This window comes from Somniosus microcephalus, unplaced genomic scaffold (assembly GCF_052327205.1).
Source record: "Somniosus microcephalus isolate GS21.2 unplaced genomic scaffold, FLI_Smic_1.0 scaffold2, whole genome shotgun sequence".
NCBI classification, from domain to species: Eukaryota; Metazoa; Chordata; class Chondrichthyes; order Squaliformes; family Somniosidae; genus Somniosus; species Somniosus microcephalus.
In genome coordinates this window covers 3740179-3752239 of record NW_028225189.1, presented here as the reverse complement: position 1 = coordinate 3752239, position 12061 = coordinate 3740179, and the positions used below count along the sequence as shown (strand labels likewise).

General features: G+C 47.1%; 1 pseudogene; it reads left to right on the top strand.

Annotated features, from left to right (window-relative positions):
• The window catches only part of LOC147084109 (uncharacterized), a 36431-nt pseudogene that overhangs the window by 11002 nt on the left and 13368 nt on the right, over positions 1–12061 (top strand).

Sequence of the window (12061 nt, the reverse complement as noted above, 5' to 3'; positions counted from 1 at the left end):
TGTACCTGCCCTGGGGGTGTTTGATGGGACAGTGTAGAGGGAGCTTTACTCTGTATCTAACCCGTGCTGTACCTGCCCTGGGAATGTTTGATGAGACAGTGTAGAGGGAGCTTTACTCTGTATCTAACCCGTGCTGTACCTGCCCTGGGGATGTTTGATGGGACGGTGTCGAGGGAGCTTTACTCTGTATCTAACCAGTGCTGTACCGGCCCTGGGAGTGTTTGATGGGGCAGTGTAGAGGGAGCTTTACTCTGTATCTTACTGTGATGTACCTGCCCTGGGAGTGTTTGATGGGACAGTGTAGAGGGAGCTTTACTCTGTATCTAACCCGTGCTGTACCTGCCCTGGGAGTGTTTGATGGGACAGTGTAGAGGGAGCTTTACTCTGTATCTAACCTGTGCTGTACCTGCCCTGGCAGTGTTTGATGGGACAGTGTACAGGAAGCTTTACTCTGTATCTAACCCGTGGTGTATCTCCCCTGGGAGAGTTTGATGGGTCAGTGTAGAGGGAGCTTTACTCTGTATCTAACCCGTGCTGTACATGGCCTGGGAGTGTTTGATGGGACAGTGTAGAGGGAGCGTTACTCAGTATCTAACCCGTGCTGTACCTGCCCTTGGAGTGTTTGATGGGACAGTGTAGAGGGGGCTTTACTCTGTATCTAACCCGTGCTGTACCTGCCCTGGGGGTGTTTGATGGGACAGTGTAGAGGGAGCTTTACTCTGTATCTAACCCGTGCTGTACCTGCCCTGGGAGTGTTTGATGAGACAGTGTAGAGGGAGCTTTACTCTGTATCTAACCCGTGCTGTACCTGCCCTGGGGATGTTTGATGGGACGGTGTCGAGGGAGCTTTACTCTGTATCTAACCAGTGCTGTACCTGCCCTGGGAGTGTTTGATGGGGCAGTGTAGAGGGAGCTTTACTCTGTATCTTACTGTGCTGTACCTGCCCTGGGAGTGTTTGATCGGACAGTGTAGAGGGAGCTTTACTCTGTATCTAACCCGTGCTGTACCTGCCCTGGGAGTGTTTGATGGGACAGTGTAGAGGGAGCTTTACTCTGTATCTAACCTGTGCTGTACCTGCCCTGGGAGTGTTTGATGGGACAGTGTACAGGAAGCTTTACTCTGTATCTAACCCGTGGTGTATCTCCCCTCGGAGAGTTTGATGGGTCAGTGTAGAGGGAGCTTTACTCTGTATCTAACCCGTGCTGTACATGGCCTGGGAGTGTTTGATGGGACAGTGTAGAGGGAGCTTTACTCTGTATTTAACCTGTGCTGTACCTGCCCTCACGAGCAAATTTGGCTAGGGTAAATAAAATAAGAGAGTTAAATGCGTGGCTCAAAGACTGGTGTGGGAGAAATGGGTTTTGCTTCTGAGGACACTGGCACCAGTACTGGGACAGGAGAGAGCTGTTGCGTTGGGATGGACTTCACTTGGCCAGTGCTGGGACTAGAATCCTGGCGAATCAAATAACTAGGGCTGTAGAGAGGGCTTTAAACTAATTAGTGGGGGGGAGGTTTCAAGAGAGCGAAAAATAAAAATGTCAGCGGAGAAGGCAATAGAGCAAGGTGGCAGTGGGAGAATTAAAAACCAGAGTGTGTCAGGAAGGGACAGAATATAGAAAGATAAAGGTAAAGTAGTAAAGGGGGTAAAAGCAGGAATAAATTGTCACAAAACATATTTAAAAGTTCTTTATCTGAATGCACGCAGCATTCGTAACAAAATAGACGAGTTGACGGTAGAAATAATTACACATGGGTATGATCTGGTGGCCATTACGGAGACATGGCTGCAGGGTGACCATGACTGGGAACTAAACATCCAGTGGTATTTGACTATTAGGAAGGACAGACAGGAAGGAAAAGGAGGTGGGGTGGCTGTGTTAATAAAGGATGGAATCACTGCAATAGTGAGAAATGATATTGGGTCCAAGGATCAGGATAGTGAAATGGTTTGGGTGGAAATGAGGAATAATAAGGGGAAAAAGTCACTATTGGGCGTAGTCTATCGACCTCCTAACAGTTGCAACTCTATTGGTCGGAGTATAAATCAGGAAATAGTTGGGGCTTGTAATAAGGAAACAGCTATAATCATGGGAGATTTTAACTTTCATATTGACTGGACAAATCAAATTGGGCAGGGCATCCTTGAGGAAGAGTTCATAGAGTGCATTACGGATGGGTTCCTTGAGCAGTATGTTACTGAACCAACCAGGGGGCAGGCAATCTTAGATCTGGTCCTGTGTAATGAGACAGGATTAATAAAAAATGGCCTAGTAAAGGATCCTCTTGGAATGAGTGACCATAACATGGTTGAATTCCAAATTCAGTTGGAGGGTGAGAGAGTTGGATCTCAAACTAGCGTACTAATAAGCTTAAATAAAGGAGACTATGAAGGTATGAGAGCAGAGTTGACAAAAGTGGACTGGGAAAATAGATTAAGGTGTAAGACGGTACATGAGCAGTGGTGTACATTCAAGGAGATATTTCACAACTTTCAAGAAAAATATATTCCACTGAGGAAAAAGGGGATTAAAAGAAAAGACAGCCATCCGTGGCGAAGTAAAGTAATAAAGGATAGTATCCGACTGAAAACAAGGGCATATAAATCAGCCAAATCTAGTGGGAGGATAGAAGATTGGGAAGCATTTAAAAGCCAGCAAAGAATAACTAAAAGATTAATTAAGAAAGGGAAGATAGATTATGAAAGTAAGCTAGCAAAAAATAGAAAAACAGATAGCAAGAGTTTCTACAGTTATATAAAAAGAAAAAGGGTGGCTAAAGTGAATGTTGGTCCCTTAGAGGATGAGACCGGGAAATTAGTAGTGGGGAACATGGAGATGGCAAAAACGCTGAACAAATATTTTGTATCAGTCTTTACAGTAGAGGACACTAAAAATATCCCAACACTGGACAAACAGGGGGCTATGGGGGGGGAGGAGCTAAACACAATTAAAATCACTAAGGAGATGGTACTCGGTAAGATAATGGGACTAAAGGTGGATAAATCCCCTGGACCTGATGGCTTACATCCTAGGGTCTTGAGAGAGGTAGCGGTGAGGATTGCGGATGCATTGGAGGTAATTTTCCAAAACTCCCTGGATTCAGGCAAGGTCCCAGCAGATTGGAAAACTGCTAATGTAACGCCCTTATTTAAAAAGGGAGGTAGACAAAAGGCTGGAAACTATTGACCAGTTAGCTAACATCTGTGGTTGGTAAAATGTTGGAGTCCATTATTAAGGAAGCAGTAACAGGACATTTGGATAAGCATAATTTAATCGGACAGAGTCAGCATGGTTTTATAAAGGGGAAGTCATGTTTGACAAATTTGCTCGAATTCTTTGAGGATGTAACAAACAGGGTGGATAAAGGGGAACCAGTGGATGTGGTGTATTTGGACTTCCAAAAGGCATTTGACAAGGTGCCACACAAAAGATTACTGCACAAGATAAAAAATCACGGGATTGGGGGTAATATACTGGCATGGGTGGAAGATTGGCTATCTAACAGAAAACAGGGAGTTGGGATAAATGCTTCATTCTCGTGTTGGCAATCAGTAACTAGTGGTGTTCCGCAGGGGTCAGTGCTGGGACCCCAACTCTTTACAATCTATATTAACGATTTGGAGGAGGGGACCAAGTGCAACATATCCAAGTTTGCCGACGATACAAAGATGGGAGGGAAAGCAGTGAGTGAGGAGGACATAAAAAACCTGCAAAAGGACATAGACAGCCTAAGTGAGTCGGCAGAAATTTGGCAGATGGAATATAATGTTGGAAAGTGTGAGGTTATGCACTTTGGCAGAAAAAATCAAAGAGCAAGTTATTATCTAAATGGAGAGAAACTGCAAAGTGCTACAGAACAAAGGGATCTAGGGGTCCTGGTGCATGAAACACAGAAGGTTAGTATGCAGGTACAGCAGGTGATCAGGAAGGCCAATGGAATCTTGGCTTTTATTGCAAGGGGGATGGAGTATAAAAACAGGGAAGTCTTGCTTCAGTTATACAGGGTACTGGTGAGGCCACACCTGGAATATTGCATACAGTTTTGGTTTCCATATTTAAGAAAAGATATACTTGCTCGAGGCAGTTCAGAGAAGGTTCACTCGGTTGATTCCGGAGATGAGGGGGTTGACTTATGAGGAAAGGTTGAGTAGGTTGGGCCTCTACTCATTGGAATTCAGAAGAATGAGAGGCAATCTTATCGAAACATATAAGATTGTGAGGGGGCTTGATCGGGTGGATGCGGTGAGGATGTTTCCACTGATGGGTGAGACTGGAACTAGGGGGCATAATCTTAGAATAAGGGGCTGCCGTTTCAAAACTGAGATGAGGAGAAACTTCTTCACTCAGAGGGTAGTGAATCTATGGAATTTGCTACCTCAGAGAGCTGTGGAAGCTGCGACATTAAATAAATTTAAAACACAGATAGACAGTTTCCTCACTGATAAGGGAATTAGGGGTTACGGGGAGCGGGCAGGGAAGTGGACGTGAGTCTAGGTTCGGATCAACCATGATCCTATTGAATGGCGGAGCAGGCCCGAGGGGCCGTATGGCCTACCTCTGCTCCTACTTCTTATGTTCTTATGTTCTTTTTCTCTTCACATATCTATAAAAGCTTTTACAGTCAGTTTTTATGTTCCCTGAAGCTTACTCTCATTCTATTTTCCCCTTCTTAATTAATCCCTTTGTCCTCCTTTGTTGAATCCTAAACTGCTCCCAATTCTCAGGTTTACTGCTTTTTCTGGCCAATTTATATGTGCTCTCCTTGGATCTTATGCTATCCCTAATTTCCCTTGTTAGCCACGGTTGAGTCACCTTTTTTGTTTTATTTTTTGCCAAACTGGGATGAACAAATTCTGTAGTTCATCCATGCGGTCTTTGAATGTTTGCCATTGCCTATCCACCATCAACCCTTTGAGTGACGTTCCCCAATCAATCCTACCCAACTTGCTCCTCAGACCATTGTAGTTTCCTTTATTTAAATTTAGGACCCTAGTCTCTGAGTCAACAACTTCATTCTCCATCTTAATGAAAAATTCGATAATATTATGATCACTCCGACCCAAGGGGCCTCGTACAACAAGATTGCTAATTAATCCTTTCTCGTTACATAATACCCAGTCTAAGATGGCCTGATCTCTGATTGGTTCTTCGACATATTGGTCCAGGAAACCATCCCGTAAACTCTCCAGGAATTCCTCCTCCACAGTAGAGGACATGAGAGATGGGGAGGGAGTTCCTTTAAATGTGGAGGAGGTGGGTGTCGCTTTAAATGTGGAGGGGGTGGATGTCCCTTTAAATGTGGAGGCGGTGGGTGTCCCTTTAAATGTGGAAGGGCTGGGTGTCCCTTTAAATGTGGAGGGGGTTGGTGTCCCTTTAAATGTGGAGGGGGTGGGTGTCCCTTTAAATGTGGAGGGGGTGGGTGTCCGTTTAAATGTGGAGGGTGTGGGTGTCCCTTTAAATGTGGAGAGGCGGGGCCGCGCATGCTCATTCGGCCCCACCACAAAACGAGGCTGCCAGTGCGCCTGCGAGGGGCCTCCGGGGAGAAGAAGGAAGGCCGGGCCCGGGGAAGAGGCGGAATCAGCGGCCGGGGTAAAGTACAGTGTTGGGGAATCGATTTAAATCGAGGTGAGGGGGGAGCGGAGAGCGAGATTATAAAGTAAAATACGAGAAAAACCAAACCTGAGAGTCGGGCGGGTGGACCTCCGCGGACGCCGAACGGAGCGGATTGACCCGCGCGGGGGGGCGGAGTGAGCCGGAGCAATGTGATTCTGACTGATGGGAGCGCTGACCAATAGGACGAGGGCTGAGGTGGGAGGACTGAGCTGGGCGGCTTGGTCCTCCAACCAATGGTGGCACGGCAAGGGGGCGGGACCTCCTCTCCAGCTCAGGTGCGCTGGGGCCAATTGTGACGCGCTGTCCCCAGGTGAGAGCAGCTCAGTCAGCACAGAGCTGGGGCTGGAATCTGGGAGAGGGGCCGCAGGCAGCGGGCCTGGCAAAGGGGCACAAGCTTCACAATACAAGCTTCTTTCAAATGCAAAATTGTTTCCTACAGACAGCCTTGGTCACTCTGCAAAAAAAACTGTTTAACAATTCATCATAACTCCCCTGCTTTAGGAGAGGCATAGAGTGCAAAAGCACGGAAGTTATGATGAAACTGTGTAAAAGACTGGAGTCAGCTGTGGCTCAGTGGATAGCAGAGTCAGAAGGTTGTGGGTTCAAATCCCGCTCCAGGGACTTGAGCATATAAAACGAGGCTGACACTCCAGTGCGGTACTGAGGGAGCGCCGCACTGTCGGAGGGGCAGTACTGAGGGGGGGCAGTACTGAGGGAGCGCCGCACTGTCGGAGGGGCAGTACTGAGGGAGCGCCGCACTGTCGGAGGGGCAGTACTAAGGGAGCGTCGCACTGTTGGAGGGGCAGCACTGAGCGAGCGCCGCACTGTCGGAGGGTCAGTACAGAGGGAGCGCCGCACTGTCAGAGGGGCAGCGCTGAGGGAGCGCCGCACTGTCAGAGGGGCAGCGCTGAGGGAGCGCCGCACTGTCGGAGGGTCAGTACTGAGGGAGCGCCGCACTGTCGGCGGGGCAGTACTGAGGGAGCGCCGCACTGTCGGAGGGGCAGTACTGAGGGAGAGCCGCATTGTCGGAGATGCCGTCCTACGGATGAGACGTTAAACCGAGGCGCCTGTCTGCTCCTTCAGGTGGATGTAAAAGATCCCGTGGTGCTATTTTGAAGAAGTTATCCCCGGTGTTTTGAGCCCAATATTTATCCCTCAATCATCATGATGAAAAAACAGATTATCTGGTCATTATCATATTGCTGTTTGTGGGAGATTGCTGTGTGCAAATTGGCTGCCGCGTTTCCCACATTACAACAGTGACTACACTTCAAAAATACTTCACTGGCTGTAAAGCGCTTTGGGACATCCGGTGGTCGTGAAAGGCAGTTAAGAAGGCAAATGGTATGCTGGCCTTCATTACAAGAGGATTTGAATACAGTAGTAAAGAAGTCTTACTCCAATTATGTCTTCTTCTTCTTAGGAAGTCCCTCGGAACCGAGGATGACTTGCTTCCACATTAAAAATGAGTTCTCGGGTGTAAGGGTAAACCGGGAGAGCTTCTTCCCCCCGAGACGGACCCTCTGATATAAAGGGTCGACTGGATCCATGTTTATCTGTAATTTAAACAGAGGTCTGGTTGTTTTCCGAGCTCTTTCCCCTAGAGGAGAGGGTAGAATGGGGGTCTTTAGTGTTAAATGGTTTCACCTGGGTCCATTGCTTCCATCGCATACCCATCGGTTCCTGTAGACAAACACACGTATCACTTGTCATTAATACAGTACATGGCCCCATCCAACGGGCCCCATTCCCTTTCTTCCGATAACTTGCGTCATTACTTGTTGACCTATTCTGTGCAACTCGTCTGGTTTAAGTCCAGCATTCTGCCTTTCTAGATCTTTAATCTGTTGTTTGTTCCTTACTTCTTTATTTAGTACTTGTACCTCCTGATTTAGTTGTACTAAGTATCGCCTTAATCTATTTTGTACTGGTCCTGGTTCTCCCACCCCTCCAGCCAAATCCTCTGGTAGTCTCATAGCTTGTCCTGTCATTAATTCATAGGGGGTCAGTCCGGTCGTTCGTCCTGGGGTGGCTCGCAGCCTCATTAGTATGCTGGGTAATAATTCCGACCATCCCCTCCCTGTTTCTTGGATGGCTTTTGTCGGCGCGTTTTTCAGTGTCCTATTCATTCTTTCTACCATCCCCGAGCTCTGGGGGTGATATGGTATGTGGTATTTTTGTGTCACATGTAGCAGCGTACAGATTTCTTTCATTATTTTGCCGGTGAAATGAGTGCCGTTGTCTGAGTCAAATTGCAGAGGCACTCCCCAACGGGGTATAACCTCGGTAGCCAATATTAGTGCAACTGTTTTTGCAGAGCAGTCTTTGTTGGCAAAGGCTTCCACCCACCTGGTAAATTGGTCAATTATTACCAGGCAATATTTCTTCCCCCGGTCCTGCACTAAGGGGCCGGTAAAGTCAATTTGTATGTGTTACACCATGGTATAGCGCCTTCAGTTGTTGTCTACAACATTCCGGTGCCACCACCTGATTACGGGGGCCCCATTTCCAAATTCCATCTTGTAATTGCGCGCCAGCTTGTCTCCATTTCTCCTTGTGCTTTTCACTAGTATTTTCTTGCAGCTCCATTATATTTACTTCCTGTACCCCACTGATGATCATGACCATATTTATTTCATTTTTGAATGCGTACTCTGGTTGCATTTCTTCCGCAGCTAGTTTTGCGCCTTGATCTGCGTACCTATTCCCCATAGGGGCCTGGTCCTGGGGTTCATAGAAACATAGAAGATAGGAGCACGAGTAGGCCATTCCAGACCCCTCTTGATTTTGAACACCTCTATCAAATCTCCTCTCAATCTTCTCTGCTCCAAGGAGAACAACCCCAGCTTCTCCATGTAACTGAAGTCCCTCATCCCTGGAATCATTCTCGTAAATCTTTTCTGCAGCCTCTCTAAGGCCTTCACATCCTTCCTAAAGTGCGGTGCCCAGAATTGGACACAATAAGTAAGAAAGACTTGTATTTATAAGAACATAAGAAATAGGAGCAGGAGTCGGCCATTCGGCCCCTCGAGCCTGCTCCGCCATTCAATGCGATCACTGCTGATCATCCAAATTCAGTACCTGGTCCCTGCTTTCTCCCCATATCCCTTGATCCCTTTAGCCTTAAGAAATATATCCAACTCCTTCTTGAATATATTTAATGAATTGGCCTCCACCGCCTTCTGTGTTAGAGAGTTCCACAGGTTCCCCACTCTCAGGGTGAAGAAATTCCACCTCATTTCTGTCCTAAATGGCCTACCCTTTATCCTTAGACTGTGACCCCTGGTTCTGGACTCCCCTGCCATCGGGAACATTCTTCCTGCATCTAGTCTGTCCAGTCCTGTCAGAATTTTATAAGTTTCAATGAGATCCCCTCTCATTCTTCTAAACTCTAGCGAGTACAAGCCCAATCGACCCAACCTCTCCTCATACATCATTCCTGCCATCCCAGGTATCAGTCTGGATAATCTTCGCTGCACTCCCTCCATGGCAAGAACATCCTTCCTCAGATAAGGCAACCAAAACTGCACACAATACTCAAGGTGTGGTCTCACCAAGGCCTGTACAACTGCAGCAAGACATCCTTGTTCCTGTACTCAAAGCCTCTCGCTACGAAGGCCAACATATCATTTGCCTTCTTAACCGCCTGCTGCACCTGCATGCTTACCTTCAGCGACTGGTGCACAAGGACACCCAGGTCTCGCTGCACTTCCCCTTCTCCCAATCTATTGCCATTTAGATAATAATCTGCCTTCCTGTTTTTGCCACCAAAGTGGACAACCTCACATTTATCCACATGCTTCTGCCCAATCACCCAACCTGTCCAAATCATACTGGAGTTTCTCGGCATCCTCCTCACAGCACACACGCCCACCCAGCTTTGTGTCATCTGCAAACTTGGAGATATTACATCTAGTTCCCTCGTCTAGATCATTTATATATATTGTGAATAGCTGGGGTCCTAGGACCGATCCCTGCGGTACCCCACTAGTCACTGCCTGCCACTCGGAAAAAGAGCCATTTATTCCAACTCTTTGCTTCTTGTCTGCCAACCAGTTCTTTATCCAAGTCAGTACCTTGCCCTCAATCCCATGTGCCTTAACTTTACACGCTAATCTCTAATGCGGGACCTTATCGAAAGCCTTCTGAAAGTGCAGATACACCACATCCACTGGTTCTCCCTTATCTATTCTACCAGTTACATCCTCAAAAAATTCCAGTTGATTAGTCAAGCACGATTTACCTTTTGTAAATCCATGTTGACTTTGTCCGATCCTGTCGCTGTTTTCCAAGTGCTCTGCTATTACATCTTTTATAATGGACTCCAGCATTTTCCCCACAACCGATATCAGGCTTACCGGTCTATAATTTCCCGTTTTCTCTCTACCACCTTTTTTGAATAGTGGGGTAACATTAGCTACCCTGCAATCCATGGGAACTGTTCCAAAGTCTATCGAATTTTGGAAGATGACCAGCAATTCTGTCCCTCTAGTGCTACTTGTCTCTCCCAGTCCTCTCTTCACCTTGGTTCTCCTCTCTAATGTTTCATCCTGGTGCCCATCCCCCTGTCAAATTAATTTACACCCTCCCCCACAGCACTAGTTAACCGTCCCATGAGGACATTGGTTCCAGCTCTGTTGAGGTGCAACCTGTCCACCTTGGACAGTTCCCTCCTGCCCCAGAACTGGTCGCTCCTGCCCCAGGAATCTGAAGTCCTGCAATATTTCTCTTTCAGGTACTTATCCAATTCCCTTTTGAAAGTGGTGATTGAATCTGCCTCCACCACCCTTTCAGGCAGTGTATTCCAGATCCTAACCACTCGCTGCGTAAAAAGGTTTTCCCTCATGTCGCCTTTGGTTCTTTTGTCAATCACCTTAAATCTGTGTCCTCTGGTTCTTGACCCCTCTGCCAATTGGAAGAGTTTCTCTCTATCTACTCTGTCCAGTCCCCTCTTGATTTTGAACACCTCTATCAAATCTCCTCTCAATCTTCTCTGCTCCAAGGAGAACAACCCCAGCTTCTCCAGTCTATCAATGTAACTGAAGTCCCTCGTCCCTGGAATCATTCTCGTAAATTTTTTCTGCACCCTCTCTAAGAAACATAGAAGATAGGAGCAGGAGTAGGCCATTCGGCCCTTCGAGCCTGCTCCGCCATTCATTGAGATCATGGCTGATCATCCAAATTCAGTACCCTGTCCCTGCCTTCTCCCCATATCCCTTGATCTCTTTAGCCTTAAGAAATATATCCAACTCTTTCTTGAATATACTTAATGAACTGGCCTCCACCGCCCTCTGTGGCAGAGAATTCCACAGGTTCACCACCCTCTGGGTGAAGAAATTCCTCCTCATTTCAGTCCTAAATGGCTTACCCCTTATCCTTAGACTATGACCCCTGGTTCTGGACTCCCCGGCCATCAGAAACATCCTTCCTGCATCTACTCTGTCCAGGCCTGACAGAATTTTATAGGTTTCGATGAGATCCCCTCTCAATCTTCTAAACTCCAGTGAGTTTCGAAGAATGAGAGGGGATCTCATTGAAACTTATAAAATTCTGACAGGACTGGACAGACTAGATGTAGGAAGGATGTTCCCGATGGTCGGGGATTCCAGAACCAGGGGTCACAGTCTAAGGATACGGGGTAGGCCATTTAGGACTGAAATGAGGAGGAATTTCTTCACCCAGAGAGTGGTGAACCTGTGGAATTCTCTACCACAGCAGGCAGTAGAGGCCAAGACATTAACTATATTCAAGAAGGAGTTGGATATATTTCTTAAAGCTAAAGGGATCAAGGGGTATGGGGAGAAAGCAGTGACTGGGTACTGAATTTGGATAATCAGCCATGATCGCATTGAATGGCGGAGCAGGCTAGAGGGGCCGAATGGCCTACTCCTGCTCCTATCTCCTATGTTTCTATGTTTGTATGTTTCAGTTTGAGCTGGAGTGGAGATGGAGGAGAAGCTGCTGGGTTGAACCGCCAGCACTTCTGAGCCCAGGAGGACCCAACAATTTCCAATGTGAGACTGTCAAGGGAGGTGGATTCTAAGGGAGATTAGGTTGTTGCACAGACACTGTCCGTACAATGTAAAAGAGTATTCTCTTAGGAACAAGTATTTCTGTACAGGCTTTTAATCCAGTTTACATCTACAGATTTGTTTTAATTCATTCTTGGGATGTGGGCGTCGCTAGCAAGAGCAGCAAATATTGCCAATCCCCAGTTTCCCGTTGAGAAGGGGGTGGTGAGTCTCCTTCATGAACTACTGCAGTCCGTGTGGTGAAGGTATTCCCACAATGTTGTTCGGTAAGGAGTTCCAGGATTATGACCCAGCAACGATGAATATCGTGTGTGTGTGTGTCAGGATTATTGTGACTTGGAGGGGAACTTGGAGGTCATGGTGCTCCCATACAACAGCTGCCCTTGTCCTTCTAGGTGGTGGAGGTTGCAGGTTTT